The sequence below is a fragment of the Monomorium pharaonis genome, chromosome 2 (assembly GCF_013373865.1).
Source record: "Monomorium pharaonis isolate MP-MQ-018 chromosome 2, ASM1337386v2, whole genome shotgun sequence".
NCBI lineage: Eukaryota > Metazoa > Arthropoda > Insecta > Hymenoptera > Formicidae > Monomorium > Monomorium pharaonis.
The window spans coordinates 11,107,444-11,121,243 of record NC_050468.1 but is presented as its reverse complement, the minus strand read 5'-3'; the positions used below and the strand labels follow the sequence as shown (position 1 = coordinate 11,121,243).

The 13,800-nt window shown below is 33.5% G+C and overlaps 1 protein-coding gene across 9 annotated transcripts in view; it reads left to right on the top strand.

The window, feature by feature from the left end:
• The window catches only part of LOC105837405 (kazrin), a 93,260-nt gene that overhangs the window by 33,586 nt on the left and 45,874 nt on the right, over window positions 1-13,800 (top strand). The gene's annotated exons all lie outside the window — the stretch shown is intronic.

The following is a 13,800-nucleotide window of genomic DNA, read 5'->3' as shown; positions in this document are numbered from 1 at the left end:
TTCCGAAGATATATTGTCAAGTAACACGTAATCTAGTAATACTAAATCTCTAATATTAGATCTTTAATAAAGATAGAGCTTTGCATAATTAAAACACGCTATTATAAATCGACTTACGTGAAATCCACGCCCGAGATAAACAGCCTCGTATTCCTGAGGTTAATTATCGAACAGATAAGGGGCTGCGTATATGCCTATTGATATCGAAACCCATTGTCCTCATATGAGATAGGATATTATGTATTGGCAAATATATCCGTGATTGCGGATTCTGAGTAAAGCTTATATTCTAAGCTTTTTACAAAAACGTTTCTTCCAGCAGCATGAATGAAATTACGTCAAAAGGTTTTGATGTTATTAAACATAATAATTCATTTTAGTGAACTAAAATTGATCTTCTTTTGCGATAAGATTAGTTTTACCTAAATATTTCTCCCTATATGTTCCTTATATGGAAAGAACGAGTTTGCTTAAATAGTTAAAATTTAAAGTTTAACCGTGAATACAGATCTGAATAAATTACAATAATTTTATTAAGCGATTAATAACTACAAAGGAACAAGTTAAGCATAATGCAATACTACAAAAAGTTTTGACACTGTATCAACCAGCTTGGGCGTCTCATAATTGTATGGTTTAAAAATATTTTTACATTTTTATCCAGCTAAATATTTAAACGCTTTAAGAAAATTGTTCTTCCCGTGTAGGATTAATTGTTTTTCGACGAGAGAAACGAACAAATCAAGAGGCGTAAAAAAAACGATCGTAGGAAACCGACGTGCGCCAGTTTATTCAAACTGGAAACCGGCCAAAAATGTTTCTTTATTGTCGAAGGGCGAGCAGCCCTTTCGAGGTGAGAGGCGCGCATTTTCAAGAAAACGGGGAACTGAGAATTCGATGGGGTTAATTGTCAAACGGACGGAGGGGTCCCTATTGATAGTGAGATTCCTTTGTTCACCGACAACCATTGTTACCTATGCACGCGCGACCCCCGACTGCGATTTGCCATTTCCCTATAGCTGCCGTCCGATGTTTATTACGAAAAGAGAGAGATGTTGGATGTCGCCGGGGAGAGTTGTTCGCGCCTGTTGGAAAGAAAAAAAAAGGGGCCGGGGGCAACTTGCAACGACGGGTTTATCGGTGCGCAAAGAAAGTAAAATAAGTGTTGGAGTGGAAAAAGTGTCCTTCGCGTGATTCGTTGCTCGGCGTTTCGTATAACGCGTGTTAGATCTGAGACTGTTTCGTGTAACAATGTGTTTTATACCCCGTTACGATCAATACACTACTCACGTTAAATTCCTGTGACGGATTTCTTGAATCTAAAAATCTTATGTTTAAACGAAATAAAAATGAGCCAATCTAACTTGCATGCGATAAGATATTTAAATATAGGGCTGCTTAACAATTTCTTTTACTTTAATGAATTATTAATTTCAGTTGATAATTAATATATATCGACTTTACTTGTGAAACTAATTAAATGAATACGTCTCCCGGCGATTTGAGCTTCTCCGGATAAACGTGACAAGGGATGATTAAGTCAAAAACTGTTTCCTACGTCTAAAACTGAAAGGTCGCGCGTCAGGAACACGTAAATTAATCTGGTAACATAGGGGAGGTTGTCTACGCATACTTAAGTACGCTTAAAGACGGATGTAAGGGACAAAATCCTTTTGGTGAGGGCTTCGCCGAGAGCGAAAAAGATATTATTGTTGTTACAGGGTTCTATTTTAGAGAAACATCTCTGTAATAAAACACATAAATATGTAAGATCCGTGCGAATTGAAGATTTGAGAACAAAAACATGTTTGCAAATATTTAAATATTTATTTAGCTTCCTAAAATTAAAAAATTTTATGAAGGAATTTTTTTATTATATTTATCGCAAAATTGTACACATTTTAATTTAAAAATAATTAATAATAAACCAATAGATTGTTTTATTATTATGTTTGAGTATCTGTACAAAATTTTAGTATAATTTTCTTAATTATTTAAAAGTTATTCAATATAAAATCGCGTTTTCTATAATTTAATAAATTAATAAGATTTTACTAGTATATAGTTTACATTACGGATTAAATCAAGTTTACATATACATATATATAAAATAAATATTCGTGCAAAAATTTATTTAAATTTATTTACTTGTTTAAAAATTTAATTTATTACGAGTCAAATTTTTCTTTGCAGCTAATTTTAGTGCCAAATTGAGGTATTTGCAACCAAAATTCTTTCTCGTTGATTAGGAAAAAAGAGAATAAAGAAGCAATTTTTTAATTATAACTTTTAGCTAATATTGTGGAGCCAAAACATTCTTAAAACAAAAGTTTTACATGATATTGAAAAATAACCTATTTTTTATTAAAACATCCTGTTTATTGGTATCTTATAATTAAAGTTAACACATAAGTTGTGAAAGTTGATACAGCATTCAATTACTGCAAATGATCCAATTGAACTGATTCACGAATTAATTAACGTAAACCATACGCGCCAAAATTTGTGCCTTGCGTTAATTAAATTTGAGCGAATTACGCTTCTACAAACAAATGGCATTATTGTCATTAGTATTTTGCTTTCTCACAATAATCTCACAATATCGCTTTAACACAAAAGTTCGCGCGCTACGGAAAATGTATTACCCGATATTGATCACGCTGCACGCGCGAATAAAAGGCAAACGGGAATGACCGAACTTTCATTTTAGCGTGTCATTCATTTGGAGCGTAACGCGCGTCGAAAGCACTCGCTGTTAAAAGAGCCGTCAGACTTGTTAATGTTTGATATCATGATTTTCACAGGGCAGATAGATTAATGTTGGCGTTCCGCTAATTTCCGTGGCGTATTGCCGGCGATACGACAATGAATTGCAGAACGTTTTACGCAGCATAATGCAAGGGATGCAATTACGTCACGCATACAGAATTGTGCGTAATGTCCCGTCGAGGGCTCCAATTGTTATCGTATTATTATTGAATTTGTGTTATTTTGCGGTACATGTGCGACAGCTTGTATGTTAATTCAATATTGTAAATCTGAATGCGCGGGAAGGTATTTCATTGTAGAGGGGCGCGGGTCAGGAAAGGAGATATCGCGCGTTTCGAAATTGTGCTGGACGACATTTTTGGAACATCCCGGAATCTCCGTAAGCACGAATACGCGGTAATGATATATTTCAGGCGGAAGGACTCTCGCGAAGGAGATGTGGATTTGGATATCAGCTAAATCACGCGCGACACGTCGTGCATAAACACGCCATCCGACAAATGGCATTCGGACGTGGTGAACGTGGCAATTTCGAGATTAATGCAATCAAACTGATGGCCCGCAGTTTGCTGACAATGGACACGCGCGCGATGAAAATTAAAGTCGGGCTTGCGCTTGCGTTTCCGTAATTATAACGTCGTAAAAATCGCGGTAGTAATTTGTACTCCGGTGGGGTAACGTAATGTGAGGTGAGAACATTATCGTGTGACGGATTACCGTAGGAATTTCCTGTAATATAATCATCACGAATATCACGTATCAATTATCTTACGTTAATTACGAATCATATAGCGCTCGGATATATGCAAATATAATAATTATCATTAATTTAGATGTATGTTATTATTAAATATGTAATTGGAAAACGACATGAAACGCACATACATGATAAATAGAAATAAACACTTCGAATTACAAAACACATATCTCTCGAACTACAAAATATATCTATTATTTATTTAATTTATAATTTTTCATTCTTATATTACAATAAGAAAAAAATTATATTATTATTCCATTCATGGGTATCGGATTACTTTAAGAATTCGTCAACATACATTAAAGTTCTTAAAACAATAAATATCTCCTTTTTTGGGAACAAAAACAAAATGTTTAATTACCTTTGAAATTTCGAAAAACTTTTATACGGATAGATGTCGATCGGACACGAAATATTCATGATTGGACCTTAAGGGTTAATCTCATAGTAACATAATATTATTCAAAAAATCCAGATTTTTACTCAACTATCGTCACCATTGAACGATCAAACGTCAACAATTGCGTCTACCCATTTCATGCATTGAAATATGTATAAAATGCATAGACTTTCTTTGCTGCCTTGACGCAAACAGCCTTTAAAGCAGCCGCGTTACAGACGCTTTTGAGCCAAGGCATCGGGAAAAGTCGTGCTTTCAATCGCGTCCCCGTTTCCAAAAGATGATCAATCGACCGCCGAGCAATATCCGGCGGAAAGGGAATTTCCACTCGACGTTTCAAGGTGAAATCGCCCTATTATACCCGCGTTTGAATTTCGATCTCCTACGCGTATCCACAGAATACGACAGAAAACGGGGACTACGTACAGAGAGAGAAAGAGAGAAAAAGAAAGAGAAAGAGAGAGAGAAACGTGGAGTACTATGAGGCCGAAGGTATACTCGAGGGAGAAAGAGGAAGCTGTCGTGCGCGCCGGTCGCAGGACATATAGAAAAGGAGAAACGTGACGAGGCATATGAATCGGGCATAATGTCGCCTTAGCGTACGCCGCGGAACGGATACGCGCTGACAGAGCCGGTAACAAAGTTTCCCAGCTGCTGGATACGATCGATACGAGCGATATCACAAAGTTCAAATGCGGCCTCGCTCGCTAGCGACAAGAAACGTTGCCTAGAATCTCACGGGGGTAGTAGTGATGACAAGCAGAACTTTATGAAAACGATATGGTTTCTCGAGCCACCTGGAGATTCTCCAAAGTAACAAATATCTTGAAATAATGCCCTCATTTTTTATCGATGTATCGCCATTTTTCAGCAAATTAGTCGATATGACACAACTGATTTCAGATTTCAAATAAATGGACAGATTAACAGACTGTACGGGAAACCTCTTTTTTGCAATGAGCTCCGAGAATCTTTCTTTAATGTTACAATTAAAAAATTAAAAAAGCTACGTTTTGTGGTTATTTCCGATTTTTGCTAAAATATGCCGATCATTTTTTCATGTCACTTTTTGACTTTTATTACAGCAGTGTTCTGCGACAAATTTATTTTTTCTTTCGTTTTCAATATATCGATCAAATTCACGCCCAAATGGTACGCCCAATTTTTTTTTTATTTATAAATGATTTTGGATGCCATACAATGTTTCGGGAGTCTCGCAAAAGTCGTCGAAGTTACTTCCGTTGCTCGGTGATAGGTAAAGTGGTCGATCGCATCGCGTCGCATCGATTGGAGAAAAATTGAAAAAAAAAGAGGCAAACGCGAAAGAGACAGGGACGGGTAGGGAAAAGAAGGGTGAGAAAGAGAGAGAAAGTGTGCGCTCGGCGACGTCGAGAGTAATAAGGACATTCCCGAGAGACGACCTTGCGTACGTGGCGTGGCTGTCCTCGGTAATACAAAAAAAAAAGCTCGTGTATAATAAAAGCATGTCTACGCAAATTATGTGGAGAAATACGGCTTATATGGCTATCAGCGAACGGAATATATAATAAAATCTTTGACGACAAAGATTTCACGTGAGGTACACGAAGGGACTCATAAAAGTTTAAGTTTCTTTATTCGTGATTTGATTTGTATGGAAATGCGTGAAATTTTATTACAGGGAGCAGCCTCATTAACCCTCTTTGCGCCCTATCCTTTTTCGTTCTTAAGTTCTCTCTCCTCCTGATAATTAATTAAGTAAGGCTGATGGAAAGATACTCGTATATTTCATTAGACAGTATTATACGCGCGCGTACATTAATTTTTTGATGTTATACGAAAAATTGAAATAACTCTTTGCGTATAAATTTTACATTACGTATATGCGATATGAAAATAAATAATGTTTTTATTTTACAATTTGAAAAGGTCGAATTGCTGAAAATTCGATTTTTATTACAATTCTATCACAATTAGTTACAAAAAGGTGTACAGGCACATATTAAATATTTTACAAAAATAGAATATAAAATGTTTTTGAAGCATTGTTGTCAAGAAAAATTAACGTTTTTGAAATACTTAAATATTTAGCGAAATGTATGACAGTATTCATCTTCGTTATGAATATTATTATATCCGGCAATTAATGCTGAACGTTTTGCTGAAAGCTAAAACGCGTGCATTAAAAGCCGTCACATGATCATAGATATCGCGCACACAGATAACATCCACAAATGAGAGCGCGCTGCCGCAGCAAACGAAAAGCAACGGGGGCGGAGAAAGCAAAGAGGATTCAAGAGAGAAGGTGGATGCCATTTAGCGGCTAAACAAACACCACCACGAAATGACGAAGAGGGATGAAATGACGACAAGACGATAAGAGAGCCACTGATTTCGCATGTTTTTCAACCGTTCTCACGGTGGTTTTACCTCGTACATGAAAAATGCGGAAACACGCAATTTTTTTTTTTCATTTTTAAACAGAATATTTCCTCTTCGTCTGAGTCTGTAAAATAAAAAAAGTATATATATACGCCCATTAAAATATACAATTTTATGTTGGATTTAAAGAATTACGTTGGATTAATGAATAAAATATTTTTCACTCTTTGCCACACAAATTATTTTTCGTCACAGCGATATAACATGTGTTGAAATATTTTCTTTTCAATAATTGAAATGCATATTATTTAAAATTAAAGCTTTTTTCTTTAAATATTTATTTTAAGCATTTCCCTTCCCTGTTGAATTTAAATATGAAACATAAACGTATAATTAAATAAACGATAAATTACATATCATTTATTAGAGATAAATAATATAATTATTTATGTCTAATAATGATATATAATTATTTATAGTATAATTATTTACGTCTAATAATGATATATAATTATTAATAAATTTTTTAAATAAATTATGTAATTATAATTATATTATTATAATTTCAAAGGCTGTAATATATATCTGTGAAGTAAGATTAAAATGTGATAATGATTATTACAAAAAAGACTTTGTTAATCTAGAAAGGCAGTGAACAATTTGTATTGATAATGTATTTAGAAAAAGTCTTTCTATAATTTAAATTGTCAATTTTACAAAATTGTATTACTTAACCCAATAATTTTTGTATTCAAGAATGAAATTTTGAACAAGAATGATTAATATATCAAGAAGTGTAGCAGAATTAATAATTGACAATAAATACATTTGTTCTACTATGGCTATGGTAACAAAAATTCTTAAATTATAATTATTATATGACTTACATAAACGAGAGTTGAGAGAAAGAGAGAGAGAGAATTTTCGAAGATGCTTTTTGTATGTACGTGTTAACACAATTAGGCATACAGTATATATCATGTTGAAGGGTTTGTTTAATGTCTCTAAAATTCTGAACACGAGAAATTGTATACGTGTAGGGAGTAAGTATACTCCTGTCGTAACTTAAACGAACTTTAACTGTTTGGTTAGGCGAAAATCGAGTTCGTATGCGAAAGCAAACATCAGAGTAGAATCAGGCGATTTGTGAACGGCAGTGACACTCTGTAAAACAAAATTTTCAAATTACACAAAACAAGCTTTATATGCAGATGTAAAAGAATTTTCGGGGAATTTTACTTTTTTCATTATTAGACACTTTCTTGTTAGGTTGAAGCATACTTTTTGCAACTTCCATCATTAACATATTTTTTTGTCCAACGAAGTTATTATACATAGTTATTACTAAATGCATACAAAGTACATTTTTCGTGTACTCATAGTTTGCAAAGGACTCTCTGCATTTTTATGAGAAAAATATTTACGAAGTGTTTGGATTAGTATGAAATGTCCGTCCAAAAGTCGAGTGATGTAAAAATTCCGTTTACCTGACAGTCGTGAATGCAAGGGTAGAAAAACCAAAAAATGCGCTTGAGGAGTAAAATCTGTGTAAAATCAACGTTATGAATTCGCCTGTGTGAATGAACAGAGTTGTATGCGCAGAAATTATGTAATCCATTATTAATTTATACTTTAATGAATTCACCAAACATTGTTTAAAGAGCCGCCGTGCGTGAATTACATAACGAATTTTTCAGCGTGAACGGTAGAGTTTAATTTTCAAAATATTTTTCTTCTAATTATAATATTAATTTTGCCTTCGTTGATACACGAAAATTTATATAACACATATGATTATTGGTTTGAAATAATATAATAGAGAATATGCACACACGTTGTCATTTTAGCAATTAATTTTTATATTTGGTAAACGTTTTACATTTATTCACGGCGTTTTGTTTAAATGAATTAAATATTCAGACTTTGAATACGGTTACATATCATTGTATCAAAATTCTGCGTACGTAGTGGATGCGAATAAAAAACTCGAGTGAGCAGAAAACACATCGCGATCACGCTTGTAAAAGTCAAATGATTCTCTACGCGATGTGCATAGGCGCATCCTTCGTTACGTTTTTATGCAAGCGTGCGAGCGTGCATTACGTGCCTTAACAGTAACCGTAATGGATTAACCCTCTTTAACTCGGCTATTTCATTTCCACTCCAATTCTCTTTGGTCGTCGGGGGATGAAGGAAAATGTCGCCCGTCATCCCTACTTTCGGAGCGGCTTGTCATACGTTTATTTTTTCGTTTTGCAATTTTTTTTCCCTCGTGATGGAAAATACGAATACTAGATACGTGTAGTACACGCGGAGCCGTGTAAGCCGATTTGACAGCAACACGTTATTCCTATCTAGAGGTATTTCGTCCACAGTTGCTACGCAATACATTGCAATGGATCATTTCGATCGAACCGTATAATACAACACGATAGATCAAACGGATCTGGTAGTGGTTTTGCGATAATGTAATCGAATGCATCGAAAATAATTTTGTATTGCATTTTGGCATCAGGTAGTACTTGAACAATGATTCAGAGTTTTCCCGACAAGCTATATGCGCCGCTGACTGCAATTAATTTTGCAACAGAATGCGAAATCGGAAAATTTTAACGTTTTTACGCAGAAAGTATATGACAAATATTGATGAAAAAAATGTTTAAATGCTTTGAAAAGAGTTTATCCATGGCAAATAAATGTTAAATGTTCTTTCTTTTTCATAAAATATTCAACAAAATAAAATTGATGCTATAAATTGAAAAGGTTATAATTAAAGATTTTGTAATCTATAATACATAAAAAGATGGATGTATTTAAAACTAATAAATATAACACAGTGAATCGCAGACCTCAAATGGCATTGATAGTAATTTGCATTTCTTTAATTTCAACTCATTACAGAAGTGGATCAAAATCAAATTAGCAAAAATTAATTTGACTTATTGTTAGTCTTTTTTTTCAAATAGAATGTGAAATTTAGTAATGTAGAAAATAAAAAATTGAAAGCGATGGTAAAATTGATCGTACATACAACCAATTAATTTTTAATTACGTTCCTTTAATTCGCTTACAATATTTACTGTGCGATATTACAAAATTATTTTTAAAAGAGAGAACTCTCCATGTCATAAATTGACTATGAAATAATATTTAAAAAACGCAAATGCACCGTGTTTTCACATATCTCGTATGTTGAAAACTGCACGTTTTAATTTGCTCGCTTGTTTATTATTTCCTCGTATACAATATATGCTGTTTACATATTTTTTTATGATCTAAATTTATTCAACGAGCATTTTAACATGCAGAGTAGAAAATTTTTTCATAATAATAATAATAATTAAAAATTAATTAGTGTTAGTATAAGAACGCAATTAAAAATTCGAAAATTTATTGTTCAACAATATTATAATAAAACATTGTTTATGTACAAAAATTGTTATTTAACTATAACATAAAAATTGATTTGATAAACAAAACAGATTTATTGTCTCAAAATGTCTTTACTCTGAAGTAAATTTTTGCTATTTAATAAATAATTATACAATTTATACTTGCAGTCTGCATTAAGTGCAAAGAAAAAGTACGCAAATATATGAATACATTCGAATTTCCTTTCACTTATCACGACGCGAAATAATTCATGTAGGAAAAGTTTAGCTTGTCTCTGCGTGCAAACACGAGATACGAATGATATGAATATTTTTCCGTTAATATGACAACGCCAAAGTTAGAAACTATTGAACAAACAAATATATCATCTATTCAAATCAATATCGAATCGCAATTTCTGAGAATGAAAAATTGTGTGCACTGACCTTCTATAAAATGGATACGTAAGGTTCCATATGCATAACTCCATGTTACTTATTTTTGGAGAAATTTGATGTTTAAAAGATTTAAGTTTCAAGATTTAAGATTATTTTGGAATAACTGAATTCACTCAATTTGTGTTTTAAATGCAAAGTATTAAAAAATAATACATCATTAAAATTTTGCATTTTCTGTGATTTAATAATTATTTTAATTACAAAAAGTTATAACAATAATCTTTAAAATAATAATGTAAGTCGAGAATTGCAACTCGTTACAGATCTATTATACGTAGTAATCTTTTTACTTTTTTTCATCAATCTTTTTTGCCTTCTTTTGGTTATATCATTCGATCATTATTCTCAAAATTTCTTCAAAATTTGTCACGCAGGGGAACTCGACTTTTTGTCAAATATCAATTTTCATCATACGGGCTCGTGTACAACTACCCGTTTATACACATCCTTCATTTTTTCCTCCATGTTTATGAAATTCCGCTTCCGTGAACTCCACGCGAGGCGAGTAGGAAATTGCCTTTCCTCTTTTTATTGGGCTCAAACTTTACTGCCACCGACGGAGCAGTTAAGCCGGTCGGTTTGTGCGCGCGGCAGTCCCTGTATTTGCATTTGAAACGCGCCTTGTGGCATGGGTCTCGTCCACGACAAAGCGGTGAATTGGCTATTTAGCTGCGCTCGCGATCTTCAAAAAGCCAAGCGCTTCCGGCACACGCATTCTGCTCGCGGAAACACTACTCGCGTTGCGTCCTGATAGTCCGCGATCTCGAACCAATTTGCAAATGAGTATTATGACATATTATGCGATATAGAAACTATTCCTTAGCCATTCATTGTGGGTTCAAAAATTGCGAAAAATTTTTACCAATGATATCCTTTAAGAAAAATAAGTTATTAAGTTACGACATTTAGAGATTTAGACATTCTTTAAATAATATAACACGTTCAAATATATATGTGACTTGTAAAAGAAATTAAATATTAAAAATAAATTATTCTAAAGAATTAATTAAGTACAAAATTTTATAAACAATTTAACAGCTTTTTAGTTTATAAACGATAAACGTAACTTATATTTCTTAAATGTTTCTGAGATTTCTCGTAATAATAAAGGATAAATCTTATAAATTATAAGAATTATAGGTATATGGTAGAAAGGTAGGAACGTGTCTCTTTACGTTAACCACGTTAGAACGCGACGTAGCATCAGTCGATGCCACAGTAGATCCGAGTGCAGTGAACCTTTTCGGAGCATGACAGATGAACATAAGCTTAACGCGCGCGCGGAATTATGCATCCTATAATTATCCCAACTCCCGGCGAAAGACGCTGGGACATTCTATATCGCGCGCCCTGTCGCTTATGCGAACGTAGATGCACCGGCGATGTCGTTAATAGTGAGACCTAAGTGGTTCCTTAATCGTCCTTAAAATTTGCATCGACCATCGCGAGCCGGAGAGCGAGCAGTTCGCAAAGATTATTCGGCCACCGGTTTTACTGAGGCACACTTAAAAAATGCCCTACAAAAATTGTACGGCACATTTAGAAAATTATTTCTGCGTATTGTATGAACAACTGTTTGTATAAATTTCGGGATAAGCAAAGTTTGCGACACTTACAGAAGGAGGCTAAAGACCGCTATAACTATTTCGAACTTGACTTTCTGGAAGGAAGCTAACAAGTTGTCGGGATAATCTAAGTTCTCGATAATTACAACGGGGTCTTTCGCCGAGGGCGTTACTCGAATGTAAACGCGATAGAATGAGACTGGAACTTCGAGCATATAAGCAGTTACGTAAGTCGCATAAGTACCGTGTAACGTAAGCTCGCGCGACGCGCCCTCGTCGTTGTTATACGTACATACAATTAGTCGCGCAAACTCAATGCAGCAGTAACTGATGAGACGCCGCCTCGAAACCGCGACTGCAGCGACAATTTGTTCCATCCGTTTATTACCCCCGCGGTGATTACGCGTAACTGATTGCGAGTACGACATAACGTAATAACGTTATGTTGGGCTCGGAGCGCGAAGTGGCGCGGATTGCTATATTTACGCGTCTCGGAATATTTCCTATTTATAACGCAGATTTCAGGCGGCAAGTACTAGATTAAATTACTGGATGGTATAATTTTATTTTCTCAATTAAACGCCGTAACGTTCAAACAGCAAATTCTTTTTACCATTTTCAGAAATAAGGTACAGTGGAATTACTGGATAACTTTTTATATATTGAAACTATTATAAATCTTCACACAATAATGGTAGAGGACGAACTATTTTAACAGGACACATCAGGTTTATCGGGTTTATTTAATTAAACATTCATAAATCCTTAATATATTTAATAAGTAAGAAAAAAGTTGAAGTTAAATGCAAAATGTCAAAGTAATTTAATGTACTCCAACCATGAAATATCCTTCCTAAGTCAACTCAAGTAAATTAAGTCATAAACATAATTACCTAATATATAACCGTTACTATACTTTCAGTAAATTGTACTAAAAACATAGTAAATTTCACTATACTTTTAGTAAATTTTACTAAAAAGTATAGTAAAATTCCTCGAGGTTACACATTATCTCTCAATTATCAGATTTTGAGGGTAAATTTTAAGAAAAAATTCTCTCCGTGTATGTGTTTTGTTTATTAAGATATTTTTTTATCTTTTAACCTCTCTTTATGTTTAACTAGCCCCGCTCTACCCTACTACTATTAAAACCAATCGAAAAAATATTTCTTTTACATTGCACGTGGTACTCTCAGAATTAGTGTACTGGTGTATTATTCATTAAAAGACAGTCTGATAATCTGATTTCAGTAGTACACTTATAACTATATATCAATCAATGTATGCGTTCAGTGATAGTACACTTATTCCGATTAATAATCTTGATATAATTTTTTTTATTCTTTATATATGTATAAATTTCAAAATATTTTAAGACTTGTATAAAAACTTTCACAAATAATAATAATAATAATTTTATTTAAAAATTCTCAGGTTTATTATAAATTTGTTGATATTTTATTTGATTTAATATTAATAGCATTATGTAACTCACTTTCTACAAAAAGGAAAGAAGCAGAAAAAGAATGCAAGATATTTTTTGCATTTATTAAATATAATTTTTTAATTCAAATAATAAAATTTTACATTACTTCAATACAATAGTCAGTAGAAACCAATAAGCTAATGCTTGCGTCTTTGTTCGGTATCTATTTGTTTATTTTTAATAAAATTTATATCCATACTTAGTAGAACAAAGTTATTAAATGAAAATCGTCTCTGCAGCACTTCTCTATTTTTGTGCAAGAAGCGAAAAGTATAAGTTTCAAAGTTACATCAGCTTCTGATCTCTTTGATCTCTTTCAATTATTTATTCAAATTTACATCGTGTTTCTAGCCAAAAAATATACACGAGACGAATTATTTTCTCATAATTCTAATATACAATTTTTATAGCACAGATAAAGAAACATTAAGAAGCAGATTAGAATACTCTCGCCCATCTTAAACCGATTATTCTTCCCTCGCGGTCCTCGTACCGTTACTCGATTTCCATTTTTGGATAGGGAAACACTTTAATGTCCAACTTACATAAAGAGAAGCCACGAGCGAAGACCAGTTTGCCTTGATGTTTCAAGTTTGGCCCACATTAGAAACCTGAAACGGCGTGACGGG